This window comes from Adiantum capillus-veneris, chromosome 5 (assembly GCF_014529385.1).
Source record: "Adiantum capillus-veneris isolate H3 chromosome 5, ASM1452938v2, whole genome shotgun sequence".
Classification (NCBI taxonomy): domain Eukaryota; kingdom Viridiplantae; phylum Streptophyta; class Polypodiopsida; order Polypodiales; family Pteridaceae; genus Adiantum; species Adiantum capillus-veneris.
In genome coordinates, this window is record NC_140935.1 from 29,194,382 (window position 1) to 29,219,807 (window position 25,426).

Genomic DNA, 25,426 nt, shown 5'->3' on the forward strand with positions numbered 1-25,426 from the left:
ACCTTTTCTCAAGAGGTACTAAACATAGGCTCCCTTCCTCAAACGACTCTTGCCTTCTCAAAGCCATAGAAAAAGGAATTTCTAGTTTTGTAGTAAAGTTTGAGGAGCCTTTAGGAGCTCAAGGTACTTTTACCCATTGGAAGTATGTAGTCCTCAAGAAAGCTTCTTTGAAATTAGCATCTTGCTCTCAGAACGTTTCTTCAGGAAGGAATATCTTATCTTCTTCTGATCGTGATGCTCTTAGGAATTTCATCGTGATTTTGTAATCTCTTATGTAGATAAGTGCTCTGACAACTTTGTTGTTACGTGCAAAAAGTTCTATTTAGAATGCTTGTAAGGTGAAGTAAACTCTCAGATTTACACTGATAGTGATCTTTCATTGCAAGAGGTTATCTTGAAATATCAAGACTTTTGTAAGTCTTTTGGTTTCAAGTGCCAGCCTAAATTACCTTTTTTATATACCGTTTGGAAGTTCCACAAGAACCCTATAAAGCCTATATTTATAGTTGCTTCTTGTAACACCTCTTTGACTGAGGTTTCCAAATGGCTTAGTTATTGTTTCAAAGCCATTTTACCTAGCGTAAATGAATTGTGGAAAAATATGCTAAAGGAAGAAGATGTACCTACCGATTCAAGTTGGATTTTAAATGATTCAGGTGTGATTCCTGTTTTAAAGTTTTTGAACTCTTCAAGAAGCCTTAAGGAGAAATCTTCTCCTTTATGTCTCCAAACTTTTGACTTTACAACGCTATACACGAAGCTAAATTTAGAGGACCTTAAATTTAGATTCAAGTCTCTTATTTCAAAAGTTTTTGCGTACAAGCTTGAGAAGGATAGGTACAAGGCATTGCTAGTAGAAAAGTCAGCCTTAAAATTTGACCTGTTATGGCTGAAAAATAAGAATGTAGATGTAGACAAAGGAAGAAAGAGATTCACCAGGATTCTAGATGACATTGACATCATATCTTGGTTAGATTTTCTTTTGGACAATTTATATATAACCATTGGCGACTCTCTTTTCAAGCAAACAATATTGGTATCCCTATGGGCACCAATTGTGCTGTTTTTCTTGCTAATTTCTATCTTTTTACTTATGAGTTTGATTTGATGGAGCGTCTTGTCCTTGCTAACACTTGCCCAATATTTTTGCACAAGTTATGCAATGTAAGACGCTTTGTAGATGATCTTTTTGTCCCTGATGTTCCTTCTTTTCAAGATTTTATGTACTTGAATTCGAGTTCTGTAGGCGGAGGAATTTATCCCAAGGAGTTTTGTGAACTTAACTGTACCACAATAGTGACTGTTGTGCCTTTTTAGACCTTACGATTCTTCAGACTCCTTTGGGATTAGAAGTAGATATCTATGATAAGCGCCTTGAACCAGAATATGCCAATCTAAAAATCATATGTATGCCTCACATTACTTTGAACATTTCTCTTTTAGCTAAGTACGGTGTCATTTGCTCTCAACTATTTAGATTTTCTCGTCTTTGTTCTAGTAAATCTACTTTTGTTGTTTAATCTTGCCATCATATTTCTTTACTAGTTAAAAAAGGATACTCATTCAAAAGAATCATGAAAAACGTTCGTTCATTTTTGCATCGTAGTAAGTTTGTTTTTAATGTTTCTTCCTTTGGAATGTTCAAGATAATCAGTAGTAAATTCAATAGAAATGGGGAGCTAAAAAGCCAACTTATTGTTTAACTTAATAACACCTTATGTTGTTGTTTTGATCTTTAGCGCTTCTATATTTTTACTATAGCTTGAAAAATGCTAGCCTTTATCATGACTCAGTATGCCCATCACCTCCAGAGGGTGATAGAAACTCAGCTCATTTTGTAGAGTAAGTTCAAAGCATGAATGACCTCTATATAAACCTGCACCTACTCTTGGGCACTGACAACGTGAGTAGGGATGTCATAGCTGCTGTCCAAGCTATGCATGATAAAGGTGATAATCTTATTCTTCCTGTTTGGACAAGCAACAAAGTTGAGATAACATATTGTCAAGTTTGGTTCTTTGCACTTCGTAGGTTTGTAGTAGTATTCATTTTTTGATTTTGTATTTAGCTTACCTGAGGACTTAAGAATATGTTCCGTTAGAAGTTTTTGTGTGAAGTTTGATTTCTAGGATTAAGTTTTTAAGATGTCTTATCATTTTTTTGCTAAAAGTTGTGTACTTGTTTTAAGCCAAGTAAGTTGCGTCAACTTATTTTACACATGCCTTTTCTAAAAACATTTTTAAGTTAATAATGTTTTGTTTTATCTCGTTTTATCTAGCAAACAAAGTGATCTAGTCTGTTTGTTTGTTTGTTTTTCTTTTTCTTTTCTTTTCTTGTGTCCCTTGCTTTTATAGTTTTATGAGTGCTTTATTCCCTCTTATAATTCGTGAGTTCAAACTATTCAGAACTTAGAAGGTATATATATATATATATATATATATCTTATTCCAAACTGGTGCTTTCAATGTTGGAGCTGAAGTGAGAGCTTGCTTAAGCTTCATAAAGGATTATTCACAAGCCTCAGTCAATTCAAAGTGTGTAATCAAGCTATACATGGGTTTTGCAATTATAGTGTATATGTAAATGGACCGTCTGTAATATCCACAATGTCCCATGAAGGCCTCAACCCCCTTGATTGTTGTCGGTCTAGGTAAATCAGCAATAACATGAATCTTATCCATATTAGTACCTATGCCATTTTTAGACACTATATGTCCAAGAATTTTTCCTTGTCTACCCATAAATGTGCACTTTTCAGGATTTAAGAAAATCCTATAAAGTCTACATTTTTCGAATACCTTTTTGAGGTGTTCAAAATGATCAGCTCGGATTGATGAATGTATGCATAGATCATCCATATATACTTCCAAGAAATTCCTAAGATATTCTTTAAAAGCATGGCTCATCAATCTTTGAAAGGTGGTCGGAGCATTAGTTAACCCAAAAGGCATAACCCGATAGGCAAAAATACCCCATTCAATTGCAAAAGCAATTTTATGCTAATCTTTGGGATCAACCAAGAGTTGATTGTATCCCAAAAAGCCATCTAATAATCTATAAGCTTCTTTACCTGCAACTCATTCTAAAACATGCTCAGTGAATTGAAAGAGGAAAGTTGTCTCGATGGCAATTGCATTCACTTCTTAAGATTGACACACACCCATAATTTTCCATTTTTCTTGGGTACTACCACAATTGCAAACACCCAATCTATGTGCTCAATTTCATAAATGAATTTGGCCTCCTTTAGCTTTCCAATCTCTTCTTTGATCTTTTTGGAAAATGTTTCATTATATGTGTATGGCCTTTGTCTACTTGGTTTCGCATCATCTCTCATGGTTATGGTATATTGATAGATTTTTGGATCAACACCCTTGAGATCCTTATAAGACCAAGAAAAGATATCTCGATATTCTTTCAGTAAGCCTAACAAAAGCTCTTATTCTTCTTCTATTAGGTCATTTGCAATGTAGGCCGAACTAGGCTCTTCTTCTGGTTCAGCTAGATCTATCTTTTTTGCGTTTTCAGGTCCTTCGTAGGACTCGCCTTGTTTTCGTAGTTCCCTGACAGGTTGTTCAACTATGATTTTTGATCTTGGAGAGTATATTTCTTGTATTGGGATAAAATGCTCATTACATCTATACCATCCTCTTCTCTGGTTTCCATTTCAGCCTTATATATCTCCTTTAGAGTTTTTTTCAACTCTTGATACTTCTTTTTCCGCTCAACTCATGTCATGGTTGAAACCTTGTCGTGGTTTTTAGGCTTTATTTGAGTTTTCTTTCTCATTTTTCCCAATGTTTTTGATATTTCATGTTCTTCGCTTAAAGGATATCTACCAACGGTTTTGTCCTTGACACAATCATGTGCATCTATCTGCATTAGGAACTGTGTTCTACTGGAGATTGATGGAATAGGTCTAGCTTTCACATTTCTGGTGTCCCTTTTTTGTCTATACCATTGCTGTCTTCTCGGTTTTTGGTTTGGAAAGTCAAAAAACTTTTCCTCTCCTCCTTCCATGAGTAGTTTAGCTCTCACATGTTCTTTTTTCGACCCCGAATCATCTAAGGTAGCTGAGTGTTCTTCTCTGTTGCATCATAGTAGAGGTCTGAAAAGACTTGTTGAGCTTTCATCAAGTCCTTGGATTCTAGAATTTCGTCTTCAATGTGAAGGATTGAGATCATTTGTATGGGAATTATGTCATAGCCGTCCTCATTGCAAAATTGAGTAGGCATAGACGTATTTACACATAAGTCCATTGTTGCTAACATTTGAGTCCATTCAAATGACTCAAACAAATGCTCTAGAAAGGGTTCAGGTATATAGGCTTCATCTGTGCAATCCCTTTCTAAGATACATTATTTTTGTTTTAAGCTCTTGTTTTTTGAAGCTCCACACATCCAAATAGGAGTGTCTTTGTTCAACCAAGATGGAAACTTAGTTTCAGTCGAAGAGACTAAATCGAACCCCTGTGTGGGCGTTTTCATGACATCTCTATAAGTGTGATCTTTTAGATTAATCCTTGTTATTGATCCGACTTCATTTAAGTACAGATAATTGTTTCCCCAATCTTGGATGAGTTGTACTTGTCGCATGAAAGGTCTTCCCAATATGATCTCGTAATTGAGTTTCTTCCCAAAGTCTACTATGGCAAAAGTGTGTTGATTCTCAATCCCACAGTAATTTACTATCACTTTTTCAAGCAGTCCTAAGGGTCTTTTGATGTGTCCATCAGCCAATTGCAACTTCATTTGAGTTTGTCTAATGGCTGGTTGTCCCCAGGATTCCCATACTGCTTTTGTGGCTATGGCTATGCCTACCCCACTATCTAGTATTGCCATGGTTTCTATATCATTATATCTCACTGGAAGGGTGGTTTTTCCTACTTCCCCTTCGTAGTATTCTCCGACTTTGTTCATTGAAACAGATCGAATTTCTTTGTTATCCATTTCGTGTTTCAATTTTCTCAAAATTTTTGTGATTAGCCCCGTTATTCCCACCTTCTCCACAGTTTTTGTTAGATCATTACATAAATATGGCCTGATTTTCAACAATTCTCCTAAAGTAAGAGTACATTGGATGGGTGTAGACATGATTGAATGAATGTTTTCTACTTCTAGGGTCTGTTCCGCTCTTTTTACTTGAATGGTTTTACACACTATGGATTCATCTTCGTTATCTCCCAAGTAAAAGGGTAGTGTTTTCAAGGTCAATGGTTTAGACATTCCTGAAGCTTCAGATCCGCAATCCCCATACAAGGATTGTGTATCCATGTCCATATCAAGAGGTAGATTGTCTAACCAAACTTCTTCTATAGGAGTTGACTTCAAAGTGAATCTCCCATCATTAATCTCTCTAACTTTTTTCCATAAGTGTCTTGGTCAGTCTTCTTCTATGAATGGAATTCTGTCTAAGGCATCTTCAATGTCTAGCACTATAAGTTCTGGATCTTTTGTTTCAAGGTAGGGTTCTACCACCACTTTGGATTTTTCTTTATTGGTTCCTACCACGAGCTCTTCAGGTTTTGCCATACTTTCAAGCGTGGCTTTTTGTTCTTCGGCATCTCTTTTGTGATTCTTACCAAATTTGATAAGCTTCAAGGTTAGCTGCTTCTATGTCTGGAGAAGAATAGTTTTTCCATTCATTTTTCATGTTTTGGACTGCTTTAAGTCCCGCTTGGTAAGCTTCCAAGGTTGCATTAATAGGCTCAAAAATTTTGTCAACCAAAATTGATCCTCTAGATTTCATGGTGGTTTCTTTGATTTCGCTTCCAGTTTCTTTCATTTTTTTTGGAATAGCTTCTTTGCTTTCTCCTCGATTTCAACCCGTTGTTTTTGTTTTCTCATCTTCATACCTTTTGTTTCTGTTTCTTTTGGTATTTTGAGAGAAAATATTTGTATTCTCCGAATCATCAGAGGAGTTATGTTTCTTTTTCTTAGCCTGGCCTTTGGTGATTACCTTGATTGGAACAATTGGTTTGCTCTCGATGAGCTACTAGGTATCACTTGGACTACGTTCACTACTAAGTTTACCCTTGTTTAAAGGATTTTTTGGACAATCCTCTGGGAAGTGTCCTCCCTTTTTGCAACATTGTATACATTAAGCTTCAACTGGCTTGAGGTTATTTTTAGGCTCTGGGAATTTGTTTTTCCAATGATCATCTGCACCACAATTATGACAGTTTCTAGTTCTTGGCTTAATCATGGGTCTTACCGTAGGAGGTCTAACACCTTGATTAGCCACATAATACATTGGTGCAAGCTCTGGTGAAGTATAAGTCACAGGTTCTTCCATTGGTGGTGGATGTGAATTATACCAATCTCGTTCTACCATTACTATAGATGGACTAGGCTCAGCATAGGGTGTAACAGGCACTAGTGCTTGTTCATCTATGACTCCCTTTGGATGCATGTACTTCACAAGCACTATATTATGTCCTGGATATGGGGGTTGTTGGTCCAACACTGGTTGAGGTCTTTCCATACCCATCGGTGATCTTTGAGCTGGGGCCATATTAGGCTGATATATGTACATGGGTTGTCTTTGTGGTCTCATAGGCACGTATTGAACATTCCCATCATACTTTGGTCGGTAATAGCACTCATTGGTCTCATGGTTGGTCCATTTACCCTTGATTGCACACCATTTTTGTGGCCTAATTGGTTGTCCCTGTTGAGGTATCCCTTGCCCTGGTCCCCTCATAGGTGCTTTTTTCATGTTATTCATCATGTCATTCATCCTTTTGAGCATGTCTTTTATGGCTGAAAATGGGGCTGCGATAGCTGTTCCCACTTATGCTGGTTTGGTGGATGTTGTTTTCTTGATTTGGTTAGCCTTAGGGACATCTTCTTCATTGAAAATATCACAATTGTCTCCTAAGTCAATAGCATCTGACACACACTCTTCTAGGGTTGTATGCTTCTTGCTATATAGTATAGCATGAAGTTCTTTGTTTAGCAGTCCTCTAGAAACAATGATACTAGTCTTCCTTCTGCAGATATCTCTAGCTATGGGCATCTTGCAATGTATTGTTTCATTCGAGTTTCACAATCCCTAACAGACTCACCTTATTTCTGTTTAAAGCTATAGATTTGAGCTACCATATTGTGTTTGATTCCTGTTTTGGAACAAGCAGCTACAAATCCTTGATCTAATGTGTTTAAGTCCATGATTGACCTTGGTGGAATCTTTTGGAACCATGTCAATGCTTTTCCTTCTAATGTCACTCCAAACCCCTCGAATTGAGTATGGAATCAAATATGTGTTCTGCTCTTAGCACTTGCTTAAAGCTTGCTAAGTGGTCATATAAATCCCCAGATCCACTGTATTTTTTGACCCATTTCTGAAAATCAGCTGGTCAAACATGTCTATTTGGTTCAACTCTCGGTCTCCTGGCAATTGGTCACGTTCTGAATCCTTCAAACTAGTTTGTTGGAAATAGTGACTCATGTAGCCCTGGACTGGCTTTAGTGTCACCCGGTTTTCTTCATGATGAGGTGGTTTTTGGTTTCTTAACATTACTCTCAAAAGATCTCGCACGGTGTTCATCTCTTGGAATAGCTTCTGGTCCTTTGCCCAATATCCAATCCCTTATGGAGTACCCTTGGTATTGGTTTGTTCCACCTCCTCAGGAGTCATCATAACAAAGTTGTTGTTTTAATAATCCTAGACAGGTAGGTCTTCTGAACCCTTTTCTTTGATCTTAAAGATATAGATTATCTTCATGGGTGTTAGTTGTCCTGATTTGGCATGCAAAGTCTATAGAAGATCTTTGACGTTTCTATCCTCCCAACAATAGACCCCGATCTTAGGATTATCTGTACTAAGCCGTTTCAAAGTCTTCAAATCAGCTTGATCGTACCCCTTGAATTCTAAAGTTGGTGATCCTTCTTTAGCTTCCATATCAAGAATTATGGTATTTATCTCTAACCCCCATTTGTCTATCACGTCAGGGTTTCTGACTTGTAAATATTGAGTTCCGTTACTATCCATATACATGTTTCCTTGTTTGTTTTCCTTGATTTCCTATTCGAACTCAATATCATGGTCATTAATGCAAATAGCATACTCTTCATTAGGATCTAGGTAAACCTGAGCTCCATGGTGATTAGTCTTATAAAAAGAGACTATATACTTATAGCGCACTGTCGTTCCGGTTTTTGAGTGAGTCGAGTAGGAAGACATTTCAGATGTTGAATCTGAAAAAGTGTCTGAGACTTCTTCCAGGATAGTGTGCAAGGGATTTTTGATTCATACTTTCTTCAATGGATACTCTACTGGAGGTTTCTTCAAATATGCCTTGATTAGCTAGTATAGGACCATATCTAAGGTTCATATAGACTTGTGAAGCTCTAGATAGAGTACTTACCGTTGGATTGACTTGTTGTCAATTTCTTCCACTTAATTTGATTGCAACTTCTGTCAAGCTACCAATTCCTTGTCTGCAACCTAATTCCACATCAATTTTGATCAAGTCAGCTATTCTTCCACAAAGACTGTATAGTTTGCTAACTATTGAGATTGGTCTATGTGTATCACTTCAAATTGAGCTAATTGAGTCAGCAGTTGAGACTTTCAGATTCTACTTTCGCAAAAATCAAAGGATTAATCTGCAACCTAGAAACTAAGTGAACATGTACCAATTTGGATCTGATTGAACCTAAAATTGCTCGGTGGCCTTGTATTATGTTGGTCTAACACTGTACAAGTTCAAAAGTCAAAATTGGTGTCCCTGTATAGCAGTAGTAAATAATTACGATTATTTACTTTTCTCAAATTTTTACACTTTTTGGCTTGATTTGCCAAGTATACAACCTGTTAAGGTCCCTCAACAAGTTCCACTAAGTTTGAACAAAATTTGTTCAAGTTTAGCTATTGTTTTGTGTCCGCAGACTCAGTTTTCAAGAATCTGGCTTAAGTCTCACTTTTGTGATCCAAATTTCACCAAAATTGATTTGTGTGGTCTACTTGATATGCTTGATCTGGTGGTATACTCAAATATGCAAGATAATCAATTTTTGAGGCAAATGTAAATAATCGCGATTATTTATCCCAAGTATTTTTTTGCAAGTTTTTGTCCGAATCTTGACACAGATCTGTTAAGTATCTCAATTTAAGCACCCTAGCCAAGTTTCATCAAGTTTCAACAATTTTTGGTTCAAATGGTTATCAGCTTGTATCTGCCACAATTTCCAATCCAATGATCCAAATCTTACCAAATTTAATTTGGGGGCTTATTACAACATGGCAAAGATAGTGGTATGCTAACTTGGTCAAAAAAGTTAAAAAATGGGACAAATGTAAATAATCACGATTATTTACTTTTGGCAAATTTTTGCATCTTTTTAATCAACAAAGCATGTACACATGTCTATCACATCAATATAAGCCTATGAATCAAGTTTCATTGAGTTTAAACAAAATTTTCCGCAATTTACACTCAAGTTCTCGAAAGTCAGTACAGACTTAGTTTTTACCTAGTTTTTTGTCAGTTTGGTGATCCAAATTCTATGTGCCTTTACAAAAATTGTTTGTACACATGCATAGAGTCACTGGTATCAACATTGGTCAGTTTTGACTTGAAAGTAAATAATCACGATTATTTACTTTAGGCCTAAAATGAACACTTTTTTGAACTGTTTCACTGGACATTCTCTTCATGAACTATTTTAAGCCTTTGAGTCAAATCAAAACTTAATTTGGCCTAAAATGTCAAGAAAAAGTAAATAATTTGACTTTTTGCAAACTCTTGAAAATTTTACCTCATTATGTCCTTGAGCTTACCCACTGGTTCATACAACTTTTAAAGCATACTCTCCACTCGGATTGAGTGATTGGCAGTCTTTTGATGCTATTTCTAGCCGTAGACCTGAAATTCTGCAACTTCAAATAACAACGCAATTGATTCTTTTGGAGAGAGCAATGTTCCGAAATCCACCTGGGATTCTACTTACCCTACTCCTAGGTTCTAATGAAATGGGGTTGTGGAAAGTGTCCACAAACACTTGTTTTCTTGTTTTTTATGGTTTTCTGAGCATTGATCTTAAGACTTGTCTCGGCCATCAATCATTCTCAAAACCCTAATGTAGTACTACAATCCTACAATCTTAAAGTCACTCAGCAAGTACGATTACTTCGAAGCTACCTCTACACAACAAAAGATGATAATCTTAAGCTATGTTGTTTTAAAAGGAAAGTTTTTACTTTAGGAGATCCTAGACGAAGTTAAAGGATAACTTAGTTTACGTCTCTTCGATCCCCGACAGTAGCGCCAAATGTGGGACGGGTGTCTAACCTCACTCCTATCTTATTGTAGACGTAGCGAGAACCACGATTAAATTGTCAAACCATGGGACTAAGCTGACTCGAATAGTGCATAGAGGCTACAAGAGGTTGTCAATCTCTTGGAAAACAACAAACAGCTCGCACTTAACTCAAGCTACACTCAAGTGACTGAAATCACCAAAAGCCAATTTCTCATCGGCAAACAAATCACATCCGTTACAGCATCAAATGACATCCAAATGTAACAAAACTTCTAGGACATGATTATAAGACCTAAGCACACATGCTTATGGTCTCAAATCCCACTTTAGGTCAAGTGCAAAAATCACGATTATTAACAACAGTGGATTTTTGACCTAGTCGTTTTTCACCCAGAATGCATCTAAATGCTTAGCAATGATGCTCCAATACCCCGCCTATGCTTAGTTTTTAAGTTTGAAATGTAAATTCCTACTTATGATGAAATTAGGTCACGGGTAGGTCACGGGTCGGCGACCCCAAAAGCTATAAAATACTATGAAATGCTTACATCAATGTGTAGAGCTCTTACCTGCGGTTGCAACGCAACAGACGCAACTGCAATGTGACAACCAAGGAGGAAGTAGGAAGCGCGAGAAGGAGAGAAGTGAGTGTCGTTAGCTCACGGTGTGTATTTCATTATCCAAAACTTAATAATAACTTACAAAATTGGCTTTTATACCTTAGCCAAGCTTTTTGGTGCTCAAAACTAATAATCTCGGAGCTCTAACTAAAGACAGGTCGATACAATCTGGAAGCTTGTAGCCCCGACTCATCGATTACAAAGTGTATCCAAAAAATAGGAGTTACAATATTCTCGATTCATCAAAATAATAAATGTTTTTACATGAGAGCTTCGCAAAATGGTATCCGAGTCAGCTTGCTGCTCTCTCTCTCTCTCTCTCTCTCTCTCTCTCTCTCTCTCTCTCTCATGCCCGCGCGACTTGAATCACTCCCATGAAGTAAATTTGAACGTCGCCCATCATTAGTTCTATCCATAAATTCCCTCTCTCTCACTTGCCAGTTGCGACTCTTACTCTCACCCGATGCGGTCTTTAAAAATTGTCCCACTCAACAAATGCTCCTAAGAGTGTCACATGTCAGGGAGCAGGAATCCCCCTTTCTATATCTCTATATCTCTTTTTCTTTTCTCTCTCTCTCTCTCTCTATAAATAAAAAAAAAAATATATATATATATATATATCACCATATCTATCCCTCCTTCCCTTCATTTATCTCTCATCCATATCCCTATTGCTCTCCACCTCTGTATTTATTCCTTTCTCTCTACCCTATCGGCATCTTTCTCTCTCTCTCTCTCTCTCTCTCTCTCTCTCTCTCTCTCTCTCTCTCTCTCTCTCTCTCTATGTGCGTCATTTATTGTATTGTTGTGAGTCAATGCGACCCTACGGCATGGCTTGAGCAATCGTATTCAAAGCGGCCCAATGGCATGGCTCGAGACTCCACCACCTCTCTCTCTCTCTCTCTCTCTCTCTCTCTCTCTCTCTCTCTCTCTCTCTTTGTGTGTGTGTGTGTGTGTGTGTGTGTGAGTGTTTAGAGACCTCTCGCTCTCTCTCTCTCTCTCTCTCTCTCTCTCTCTCTCTCTCTTTGTGTGTGTATGTGTGTGTGTGAAGAGATCTATGAGATGTCTTGGGATAGTTCTTATGATGTTAAAAGTCTCTTCTTCTTCTCCTCCCGCCACCCCCCTATGTCCCTCCCTCCCCCTCACTCCTCGTCGGATAGATCTTTGAGGTCTCTTGGATTGTTCCTATGAAGTTAAAGTTCTCTCTCTCTCTCTCTCTCTCTCTCTCTCTCTCTCTCTCTCTCTCTCTCTCTCTCTCTCTCTGTGTGTGTGTGTGTGCGTGTGTGTGTGTGTCTCTATTTGCCAGCTTGGCTGCAATGGAATTGCGCTCGACTGATCAAAGTATACTACAATGCTTTATGAAGCTGGTAGCATGAGTTATCAAAGTCACTCTCTCCCTAGAAATAATGTTGATCAACATGACCAACATGCTCCTACCTCAACCTTTGTAGCTATCAAGGCCGCTCCCCTTGATCGACCATTTCATAATAAGATACTTGTTGTGCGATCTCTTGTAATTTTCCATGATCTCTTTCATATTATAGACCTATCTTGATCCAATCAATGCCCTACTATTTACTGTGTGTGTGTTGTGTGTGTGTGTGTGTGTGTGTGTGTGAGAGAGAGAGAGAGAGAGAGAGAGAGAGAGAGAGAGAGAGATAAGAAGAAGAGAGTTTTAACATCGTAGGAAACTATCCCAAGAGCAAGCTATGAGAGAGAGAGAGAGAGAGAGAGAGAGAGAGAGAGAGAGAGAGAGAGAGAGAGAGAGAGAGAGAGAGGAAGGGGGGACGGGGGGAGGGGGGGGGGATGAGCTCGAATTGAAACGAGGCACGCCCGAAGTGCAGAAGAAAGTTGAATTGACGTAGCCAGGCGAGCCCTACGAGGTCGATGCAACACCCGTGATTTTTTTCTCTTTTTTATATTCTCTCTCTCTCTCTCTCTCTCTCTCTCTCTCTCAATGGTCCGACTGCAAGGCACACACCCCCGGAGATGGCCGATTGAAGGAGCTACTACCACGTGTAGGGGGGGAGGGCCCGAATCCCTTCCCCTATTATACTAGTATAGATATGGATGAAGATTGTCCAATTTTTTATGTATGACAAGTGTCCCTCAAAGGAGTCTTAAAGGTCTGAAAGCCTTCGACATGATCTTTCCCATTGCTACATTTACTTTATTTTGGAAAGGATGCAACAAATGATTTGAAGTTTGAACATAATAATTTTTTAAAAACTTTTGATTTTTGAAAACCACAAATCATTTTAAACTTAAGAAAAGGGCTTGCCAAAAGCATTTTTCCTAACCAAAGAAATTAAGGGCACACTTGAAATTTTGTGGGTTATTAGGTCAAAATATTAAAATTTGATGACTTTTACATTAAAACTATAAATATTTATAGGTGTTTGTCAAGGCCATCTCATAATCTAGCAAGGATTTTTCAAATCTAATTGGTTAAAAATGCACTAAACCCTAGGTTTTTTCAAACACTGCTTAAGAAGTAAACTAAATTCCACAAATTTATATTAAGGACTAAATAAAAGGTTTCTTTTAAATAGTTCTCTCTCTCTCTCTCTCTCTCTCTCAAATCATTATAAGCTTTTACCTTTCTAAATTAGATTTTTAACTCTCATGACCCCTCAATAGTCACCTTTTTTCCCTTTGAAGGCCCTTGTGAATACTTCACCTTGCTTAATTGGGTGCTCACATTGGGGAGCTCTTTGGGTTTTACCATGTTGCTCTCGTGTGGAGCCACAATTACAAGCTAGGTGGGCCCGAGATAATGAGCGTAGGAATGGAGGGTGTTAGAGCGAGCCGAGCAGCATGCAATGACAACGTTGCTTTTACGTCTCTCTCTCTCTCTCTCTCTCTCTCTCTCTCTCTCTCTCTCTCTCTCTCTCTCTCGGGGTCGAAACCCTAGCAGCAACTCCACCAGCTCCAGCGCGTTCCTGACCTCCCCCTGGGGGAGGGGCTGCCCTGCGGGGGGGGTCCCCGGCTCTCATAAGCACCGACCCACCCCAACTCCAGCCCCAACAGTGCTCTGCCACTGTCACACAATCCCCCTGCTCCAGTGGCGCCCTCACGGGCCGGGCCCGGGTTCGGCAGTTCCTCCTGCCCCGCACGGTCTCTGCACCCCCACCCATACCCGCCCTTGTTTGGCGCAATAGCTTGAACTCCTCACTGTCCCCTGCGTTTCAAATTTCCCTCACCTCCAAGCTTCATGCTTATACAGTTTAATATTAAACTCCTAAGTGGCCTTTCCCACCTCGAGCCCACTAACAGCCCACTTCGGGTCTTCTAAACAACAATGATGGCCACTCGAGCTTCATCCCGTGGCAAGATCACTGTTGCAGGGGTTGTAGCAACATCCCTGAAGCAAGACAATATTGTCGGCCTCCAAACTGAAGTCGGAAAGCTTCGCAAGGAGAATGAAGAGCTCAAGCAAAGACTTGCTGCCATCGAGACACGGCTTGCTGCAACGGGAAACTGCAAGAAATAAGAGATGGAAGTCATGTTTAACAAAACAAAGGTGGAAGTGGAGACCACACTCAGAAACAAGGTCAAAAATCAAGTACACGAGGTAATCCTTTGCAAGGTCGAAGACCGTGTGGCATCCACGCTACGTGAGCGACAACAACAAGAGGACATCTCCCTCAATGTTCGTATCAGCGGGCTGCCAAGTGACTGGAAAGGAGAGGGAGATAACAAGTTTCACGAGTTCTTTGACCGTATCCAAGCAGTAACCCCTTTGGTACAATGGGATCCAACAACAATCACCTTTCTTACACATGAGCATCGCACCAATCACGCAATCCTCACTTTCAAGACCAAGGGGGACTGAATCAAACTCCTTGAACAATCAAGGCTTCTCAAGGATACTAAATTTTGGTTTGCAGAAGATCTCACACCCGCCCAACTCAAACAAAAGAAGGCAGAACTCTAGAAGATGCGAGAAGCACGCACAACAGGGAAATGGGCAGTCTATTGGTGTTGGACGGGAGCGACTCACACACCCATGAAGTGCATGCAAACACTACCTAGATCAACATAATGTCAATCGAGGACACAGATGATACGATAGGCACACGGAGGAAATCTCTTTAGCTTGTCAGGCTGAGACCATCCTACACATACAACACTCTGGAAGGCCAACTAAACCATAATCAAGAACCTCATTGGCCTCAACTACACCACCTAGCCACATACACACAGACGGAAGGTAACTCACCTAATCATGCCAGATTCATAAGAAACTTAAGGAACACCATCCCCTCACTAGGATACACCTGTCCCTAAGCTTCTACACTCAAAACCCTCACTCTAAACCCATCTACGGAAAATGCGTAGGATGACAGAATAGAATTTTGAAAGTGCCCAAAACTGAAATTTATGAGTACCTATGCGTAGCTTATGTCGCCACGATTCTATAGACTACTAGCACGCAAAAAACAGATATCGTTTGATACACTTACGACCACAAATAGCTCGCAGATGCATCGGCGTGTGCGCTTCGTCTCACGTGGAATGCTTGGCGTTGTCGCGTAGCTCTCCTCGAGCCTACAACAATGGTGAAGTCGGATCTCCAATGTGTTGAGCGAGCCGGGCGTAGCGAGAGGATGAAGCTCACGCTCACTCTCTTTCTCTCTCACACGCAGTAGATGGCAGCGCTAAAGTTTTGATTATGATAAAAAGTCTTCTTTTACAAAATGACCTAGGTACCTTATATACTAAGGCTACCTTAGGTTTAACCAAAAATGGGGTTGAAAGGGTCAAATGACTTTGTATTTACAATCTGGAAGTTCCATTGCACCCCGGCTTCTGAAACTAGAATAACTACTCATTACAAATGACGTTTATAGCCATAATCCACAGCATTTCATAACTCGCAAAAGATAATACTTTGGTACGAAACTTGAGTTATGTTGTGTTGTTGACCTAGCGATCAACATTCCCCCCTTCCGCGTTCATGTCGTCCGCGACATGACCTGATTATCGATGGCGATGTGGTCTTTGCTGTTGTTTTGTTGTTGTAAAGAAAGTATAAACTATAGCCTTTGCATTAGCTTGTCTTGTTCGTCCAATCCGATGTACATAGTCTTCACATGATTCAGGAAAATCATAATTGATGACGAACTTTATGTCTTTCACATCCACGCTCCGAGCTGCAGCATCTGTTTCTGTCATTATAGGTCTACTGCCATATCTAAATTAAAAAAGAACCCAATGTCGTTGAACTTGACTCTTATCATCATGGATAGAGAAAGCTCCATCCATCATTTGCTCCAACAAATTTGTCAATTCGGAGTATTTGTGATTCTCAGAAACAACTTCTACAATCTGTAGAATTGAGTGATTGGCTTTCTGATCTTGTGATCCAATGACAACTTTGTAAGGATTTTGTAGAAATTGTATGGCTAAACCCATAACTTCTTTAGGACAAGTTGCACTCCAATGCAAAGTCTGTCTGTCAGGCCGAATCCAGGACTTAATTATTCTAATTTGAGGTTCAAAACCCTGCCGAGCATTAGATGCGCATTATCAAGGACAAGCTTTTGAGATCCTCTGATTACCCTTATGTCTGCTCTTTGTCGTTGAGGACTTCTTTGTTCTTGAGTTATTTTGTGTTGTTGACCCAGCAGTCAACACTTTGCTGTTGTTTTGGCTTCATCTGTTGCACTGCTTGTATCTTTGTCGAACCACAACAAGAACTATGATCCATTAGAGCGGACGTCTATCATCGTAACCATTCATCTTTTGAGATCCTCTGATTACTTTTATGTCTGCTCTTCTTCATTGGGGACTTCTTTGTTCCTGTGCAATCATGTTGTTAGTGTTGTCTGGCTTTGTCATTGTAGGCCATTCTTCGACTCGCCATTGAGGAGAAGTATGCTATGATCTGAAATTGGTGCTCCAATTCATTTGTCAATTGATTTGAGTAGCATTTCCTTATTGTTGATGTAGAAGGAATATGTACAAGAGGATGGTGATAGGTGTCTTTAGATTAGGGTCTAAAACTTGGATGACCAAAGGTGGGAAAAAAATTCCTTTGGTATACGCTCTTATTGGAGTTGACCTGTTGAACGTGAAGTACATGTTCATGAAAGGTGAGTGCTTGGGTGAAACACGGAAAGAGTACCTGATGCAAGTGCCAATTATGGGACACTCTATATGCATATGAGAAATTTGTCACCAAAAGCATGCAATGTGAAAGAAGGAGATGATGGGTGTTTTGAGGAATAAATGTAGCACATGTGACATCAAAAGTGTCTCAATAGCTTCCACCTTTCCAAGAAGGGTTTTCGATGTAGAAGTTTCTCCACTTGTATCTCACTGTGCTCAGTACGTGAGTGTCTTTTGGACATTCTCCTTCACTTCACCAGACTTAAGTACTTAGACTTCGACTCTTTTGCTCACCTATACCAGCATGAGCGACACAACGTAAATATGCTCAACTCTTCCATCTTGAGCAGTACCTAGAATAGCTAAGACGCTTAGACCACAAAGAATATTACTTGAATCTTTGCTACTCGACTCTGACTTTTATGACTTGTCGGTTGCCTGTTGACACTGCTTTGTGACAAGTTCTTCGGCTGTTGTAGAGGCTGCTGAGACATACTTCGTGAAGTTTCATCGTTTCCCTGTACCTTCGTCTCTTTGTAGTGCTCAGGCCTCTCGTCAGTCTTTTCTTCATGTGGATTATGTAAATTTTTTATTTTTTCTTAATAATAAACAAAGAAAATCTTTAAAAAAACTTAGCAAAAGAAAAATCATTCAAATAGAAATCTAAATGCTATGTACACTATATACATGTCCCTAGGGGCTCATATATGGATTTTGTCCCCATACTCCTCTGTAACACTACTATGAGGGCATATACTCTAAATTTTGTCAAAAAATTATCACAATAAAACGCAAAAATTCAATGCATCTCACAAAACATTGCCCTCTAATAGTCATAATATTAGGTCCGCATTCAGAATGCCTCCCCCCTTTCTGTAACATTGCCCTCTACCACCTCTAGCACCACCTACAACAGCCGCCCAGAGGATTCAACCACAAGAACCAATTGAAGATCAGCAAGACTTGCTCAATCGAATCACCAATCAACTTGAGAATCTCTCAGTCCATTTGATACAACAAGGGCATTCATACAATCGCAACCAAGAGCAAGGGAGAGGACAACGAAGGCAAAACCAAGAATACCACTGCTACAATTGTGGGGAGGATGGTCATGGCATGTACTACTGTCCACACCCAAGGAGGCAGAATTTCAACAAAGGAGCCAGGCAAAACCAGGTTTCACCACCGAGAGTAAGACCACCACCACCGAGGGCACCACAACAAGCACCACCCGTGCCAATCCTACAACCACCCATTCAACCACAACCACCACCACCACCACAACCTCTCATTCCACCCTTACCCCCACCACTAGTTGGCAATCAAACAGTAAGCGTCATCAGTCTTGAAGGTAAAGGAAAGGAGAAAGTGGAGGAGGATATCAAGGGAGTAGAAAAAGTTAAGACCAAGTTTAAAGGAGTAGATGCCATAGGGGTAAAATGCGCTAGGCATGGTGAATCTTCCCAAAAGGAAGAAAAGATGAAGACTAAAGGGGAATCTAGCAAAAAGCCGTCCAAGTCACAACGTAAAACTGACATTGTAGATTTCTCTTTGGGTGAATGTTCTAAACCATATGATTTGGTTCAAGATGTTTCTGTGCAGGGCCCAAAAATCACCTGGCCCCAATTACTCCACCTAGCACCTAGGGTGAGGAGACAATGGACAAAGATGGTTAGCACGAGACGACCAAAGCCAAAGATAGTTGGGGCTATCTCTGGGAGGAATCTAGATGACATACTACCAGTGATGGATGCTTACATCAAAGGGCAACACATCTCCAATATCTACATCGATGGTGGCGCACAAATATGCGTCATGAGTGAAAAAATGATGCACCGTTTGGGTTTAGAGGTGAGTCGGCCGGCACCATGCCGAGCCAAAATGGCAAATAATTTAAAAGTTCAATGTGTTGGTGTCATAAATGCAGTTAGGATAAAGGCATTCAACACCGAGGTAGATGTGGACATCTTTGTCATGCCACACAAAGGGGAGGGCTATCCTATCATTCTACGGAGGCCTTGGCTTATGGCTATGAGAGCTAAGCAGGACTGGGACACCGGCATAATCCAGATGAAGGATGCAAAAGGGAGGCCAATACTTTACGACATGAAGAAAGGTCGGCAATGCGACATGGATCTGGAAACCTCTATGGATGAGTTTTCTAGTGGTGACTCTTCAACCACTTTAGAGGAGGAGTCAACAGGGAGTGAAGGAAGTGATAGCTCCATTGAGGTAATGGGCCTCACATTCAACCACAACAAGGTGGACCCTTCAAATTTGCAACCATAGGTGAAAGTGGTGAAGACACTTCAACTACCCCTATGGCACGAGATTGGTGGAAGACGACCAAAAGTTATATCGACGACCACTTGGCAAGTCCTTTCTAGAGAAAGACTCATGCAGAGAAATGAAATTGAGGTCTACTGGAACTTTAGGTTTTCTTTTCTAATTGTGAACATTGTGTGTAACATTAATTTGGGAAGCTCTTTAAGTTGGGTTGCGACAAGAGTGGAAGGATTGACATCAACAACCAGTGGAATCAATCTAGGACACACCCATCAAGGAAGAATGGTTTTGCATACTAGTGGTAACATGGAGTCATTTTTCAAAATGTGGTTTGCAGTTTATCTTTTGTACATGGTGGGATCTCTTGTGCAACAGGCATCAACCATGCAATCTATCCATGTGGGCAACATGTCTCTATCAATTTGGCATGAAGAAGGATAAGCAAGATATGAGGATTATGGTTTCTTACTCCCTTTTGGCTGTTTCTGGACGAGGAAGCCATGCATGGTCCCACTTTGGAATACTTTCAAGGACTGATCAAGTTCTTTCCATACCTTCTATCACTTATGCAAGAGTTAATTCTTGTGCAGTTTGGGGACTCAAGAATCATTATAAGTGTGATCTTCTGAAGAGGGCATTATTGCATACAATGGATTTATGCTTAGTGTGGGACCCAGGTGGACACCAAAAAGAACTTTGGGGAGACTCATGCTTCCAAGGGATCCATTATTCCCTACAAGGATCTACTAGCCACCAAGGAGAAATCCTACTCTATTTCAACATGCTCAAGTACAGAGCTAGAGGCATGAATACCTCTAGCCTTAGGGGGAGGGCTAATGAGGCAAGCTTTTCCATGCATGGGAACCCCCCCATATATCTTTGCCCTTTTACCAAAATATTTCCTATTATATAAGTTACTTTTGATTTTTTCTTCCCTTTTTCACAAAAGTTTTAGCCTTTATTAAATAAATAAGACTTATGCTAATCAATCACGATGTAGCATAAATTAGTAAGCTTTGTTTGTTGATCTCTCTTTTGACCTTAAATATTAAATATATATATTCTAAATTACATTATATATTTTAGTATTTTCTAATATATTTTTCATGTATGTATATTATTCCACCCTACCCAATATTTTATTCAACAGTTTTCATTTTCAAACCTCAACCCCACTTTCAAATTTCAATAATACCTCCATCTAGATGATTGCCAATCTTTTCAAAACTCTAGGTCATGTTTTCATACACATGAAGGAGCTTACACTTGAAGGCAAGAGAGAAGTCCACTCAAAGGGGACCACCAAAAGACCTTTGCAGCCACAAATAATACATTATTTGGTTGAATTTTTTAAGTAAAGAAGAACCCCGAATCTGAAGGAACGTTCAACATAAAAGATGTAGCTTGTGATCTCAAATTTTAGCTCAAATTTTTTCAGAATTTTTGGAGTTATGAACACGGAGATATGATTTTTGTAGTGGACCCCAGTTTTCTCATGTAATGGTGACACAGGCCATCCCTAGTTTTCTTCCCTCTAGAATGGCTATGGTTCTACAAGTCTTCAAGCATGATTACAAGAGACAAGGCTCTTTTAATGAGGTCTTGGCAAGTCTAGAGTGATTCTATCACCTTTTTTGGAGGATCCATCCTCATCAACAATTATCCACCTTCGACAACCTCTTTTATAATTTTCTTACCTCTCTCTTCTCTCCCTAATAAGCTTAAGTCTAGCCAAAGCTAGACTATTGTAAATATCTCCTATCCTCTACATCCTACCCACATTCTCTCTTCTTCTCTCTCTATTGACTCTGGTATTTTAAATAATGAGGAGACAAGATGGGAGCCACAATCACATGCACCCCATTTTCCTAGTCACCAAAGTGGGACACTCACCTCAAATAGAAATATTGCTAAATCCTCCCCTCCTTCCCTATATAAGGAGGCCATGAGAGCTTACTTAAAAGACACACACACACACACACACACACACACACACACCCCTATCCATACACACTCTTGTGCTACATGCTTGTAGCATGAACCCTAATCACATAATCACAACACCATCATCATCACCATCACCATGCACAAAAGATGAGCACCACACCTCCACACCACTTGTAATTAAGGGTTGAAGGCACAATTTCAAGAAGAAGAAGGGTGGACACACTCATGATATTCCTCGCCATCAACTCCCATCTCTCCATTATGCCTCCTACGATCTTGTCCCCTTCTCATTTTCCTGCCATACGCTACCTATTGTATTCATCTTTGGCAAGCAATCAACACACTCCATCTTGGTGCCATACTTTGTGTCGCTTTGGATGCATCTCATAGTGAGTATGGTATATGCTTGTTCCTTGCCTTTTTTTTCTGCTTATGTAAAGGTGTGCGGATTCGCCACCATACACACACACTCTCTCTCTCCCTCTCATATTCCTATCATCTTGCTACTTCCATCTTGAGGTGTGCGGATTCGCCACCTCTCCTATGATAAGTGAGCATACTCGCAAGTTTCCCCTACCTCATTATCTTCCTTACTAACATGCACGAGGAGCAAGCCCATTCTCACTCATTCACCACTCCTCTCACCTTATTCTCTGACCACCCCATTCCACATTTGGGCGTGGATCTTGAAATTGTTTTCCATGGCATGCTTCATTGTGTATATGTATGCATTCTAGACGCATATCTTGCTAGGTGGTGCCCCTATTGTGTATCCCCCATGATGAGGCCATTGTGCTTAGTCTTGGTGTAGAGGCCACCGGGTCTATTTTTTCACTTCCGCCTCTCACCTTCTCTGCCAACACAGATCCTCCTGAACTAGCACTTCTCGGTTTCTCATCCGTGGATGGTTCTTCTAGAGGTTTAACCATCTGTGTAAGAGAAGGTGCCTCCTTTTCCTCATGTTGTTTTATCTTCTCCTCAGCTTCGGTAAGCTGCTCAGATAGGGATTTTTGCTCTCGTTCCCTGCGTGCTTTCATCCTAGTCTTTCTAGCTTTCCAATTATTTCGTTAGCTCTTGGTTTTCTGACTAGGTGCGTCTGTCTTTGGTCCATCATGTGTCTTTGGACTCATGACACTTTCCGTGTTCTTTGTCTCTGGATTCTCATCAGCTTTCTTCTGAGCTTGTGCTCTCGTAACTACTTGAACTGGTACAACATTTTCATTTTCTGAGCTACTAGGTAGCTGAACAAGCCCTAATACATTTGTCGTTCTTTTCCTGATTTGGTTTGGTTTTTTCGGGCAATCGGGGATCAAGTGAGTGATGCCACACTCAAGACAATAGGCATTTACTTCGGTGATCTCCGTATGAGGACATTGTTTGACCAAGTGGTTGTCACGACTTTTGTGACAATCTGTCTCTGGTTGAGGAGATTCCTGTAGCATTTCCTCTTGGCTATAAGCAAGCTTGGACCTAGATAAGCCGCTATTTGCAATGAATCGCAATGTCCTTTCGTCCATTTCATACCTTCTTTCTTTCGACTGAAACCCAGGAGGTGGAGGTTGTACCGGCCTCACCACTCCATGTGTTTCTCTCACATTTTTTTGCTCCGAAGGGTAGTACTCACTTTGGTTGCTATACCACATTGTAGCTGGTACTGGTGTTGGTTTATTTGATGCTTCCATCATTGGCATGTATCTGGACTGTCTACCTGCATTCTAGCACCTGGCAGTAGTGGAGGTTGTTGTCCTAAGACAAGCTGTGGCCTTAAAACTCCTACTGGTCCTGGCGCATTCCCCATAATGTATCTAGGTGGAGTAGGTGCTTCTGGAACAGGTTGTACATACCTCTCCCTAGCATTTTCCATGCTATAATAACAATCTTCCCCCGTATGGTTCGTCCATTTTCTCTCAATTTCACACCACTTCGGCTCTCCCGAATCAGACCTTACAAGAGGAATCAACCTCTTGACCAAGTCGTCGATAAGCTTTTATTGATCAATAGGTGCCATTGGCTTGGCAATGGACTCACTTATCTGTGAAACACTGTGCTGAGAGGATGTGTCATCTCCTTGACTCTTTAAGTCCTTTCTTTGTATGTCTCACAGTTATCCACTAGATAAAGAGCTTCTTTGATCAACTCGTTTAGCGTCATCCTCCTTATCATATGCAGATCCTTCTGAAGGCCCGCATTTCTCATTCCCTGGATAAAGATCAACATCAGTCGTGCTTGCGTAGGTAATTCCGCTCTCGAACAGAGCTTAAAATATCTCTTGAGCCATAATGATGCTTTGCGTACGGATTCATTCTCTTTCTGTTTGAATCTATGGATTTGCGAGACCGTGTTGTGAGCAATGCCTTTTGGCGAGAATTCTTCAATAAACTCCTCAAACAGCTCATCTAGGGTCTCAAAATCCCATTTTTCCACCGAGTCGAACCATGTAGCTGCATCATCTTTTAGAGTCAATCCAAATCCCGCAAACTGTGTCGCAAAATTTGAAACTTCCTCTGCTCTAATCACTCTTCTAAAAGTCGCTACGTGATCTCTCGGACCTTTATCTCCGGAGTATTTTCTGTTTACCCATTTGGACTTGGGATGGTCTAATTCGTCGATTGTCTACAAGTCTAACCAGAGACTCTCCCAATCCTTCTCTCGTTATTGCTCTTGAAGGGAATCCTGGTGGATCTCTTCTTGGAATTCCTATAGGAATTCTCGTGTTTGGTGGAGGAATTTGTGGTCCTTCATTGACCAAATATCCACCTCTTTCTAGTAGATTCTGTGGATTTGTGCTTTCTACAACTCTGTATTCTCGTCCATACTTGTCGACAACTATAGATCTCCATTGACAGTCGACTCCGTATATGTAGACATATAAGAGCTTGTAATCCGTTATCTCTTCTAGGTATGGATCTGAGCACCTATAAAGATTGACCTCATTGTCGTCAATGTATCTATATAGTCCTTCACTCTCATGACCAATCATCCAAACTCTCTCAACAAGATGGGTCTTTATCAATTGCAAGTTTGGAAGATCCATTGTGGGAGGATATTCCTCTATCGTCGGGATCTCCAAGCTTGTGTAAGCTGCGTTTGAATCTAGGGTAGACATGATTTCTATGCTTAAGAGCTTTTGCTTGGTTCAAGTAGACTTAGTCCACTGTGTTCAAGTACTTTGGTTAGGGAAAAGTCGAAACTATGTCCAAAACCGCAACCGTTTCGTCACAATTCTCGCAAATTGTCGCTTTCAGACACCCCTAACTTGCGGATGTATTTTGAGGCCTCAAACGACGTTTTTTTCAAAGTTGACCTAAATGGTTGCCATTGGCATAGTTCAAGTTTTTCTCTAAGATATGTAGAGTCGCTCTCAAGCTATGTTTTGATATAAAAACCTTTCCGATCCGATACCGTTTGTGAAAGTTAAGGCCAAAACAGCAATTTAGACTGGTCAAAATGAGTCCAAATTCAATTTTGAAAGAAGATTTGGGATCTCTGTGACACTGTGAACACTCCTGTATGGTCAAAAGTACAATTGGACCCTAAAACTGGCCTAGAGACATCCTACGCGTAGGATGTCTATATGCTCATAATTTAACAAAATTTGGTCCAGAGACTCCCCTTAAGTCCAGCAACACAATGATATGCTCAGATTTTAATTTGGACCTAAAAATGTCCTTGAGACATACTACGCGTAGGATGTCTTTTTGCTGAGAATGACTTGAAATTTTCACCCTAGCTTCTCCTTGATGTGCTTATCACAGTGGTGTGCTCATAAGTTGGTTTGGAGTCCTAAATCAAGCTGGAGACATCCTACGCGTAGGATGTCTTTTTGCTCTGTTTCAGCTCAAACTTGCACTGTAGCTTCCCCTTGATGTGCTTAACTCACAGCTATTTTTACTTTTTGATTCTGACACCTATGGGTTGGTCAAATGATCAAGAATCTGTTCTAGAAACCTGATGTCTATTCTGATGAATTCCCAAGACAAATCAATTCCAAACTGGACCAAATTTGCCTAGGAGGCTTATCTAAGGCTATATGACAGCATGGTATGGTCACAGTAGAATTTTGGTTTTAGAATTATGGAGTAGACATCCTACGCGTAGGATGTCTTTTTGCTCAGAATGAACCCAAACTTGAACCACAGACTCTCCTTAAGGTGCTGATTATTGTGGTATGCTCAGAGGTTGATTTGGAGTGCT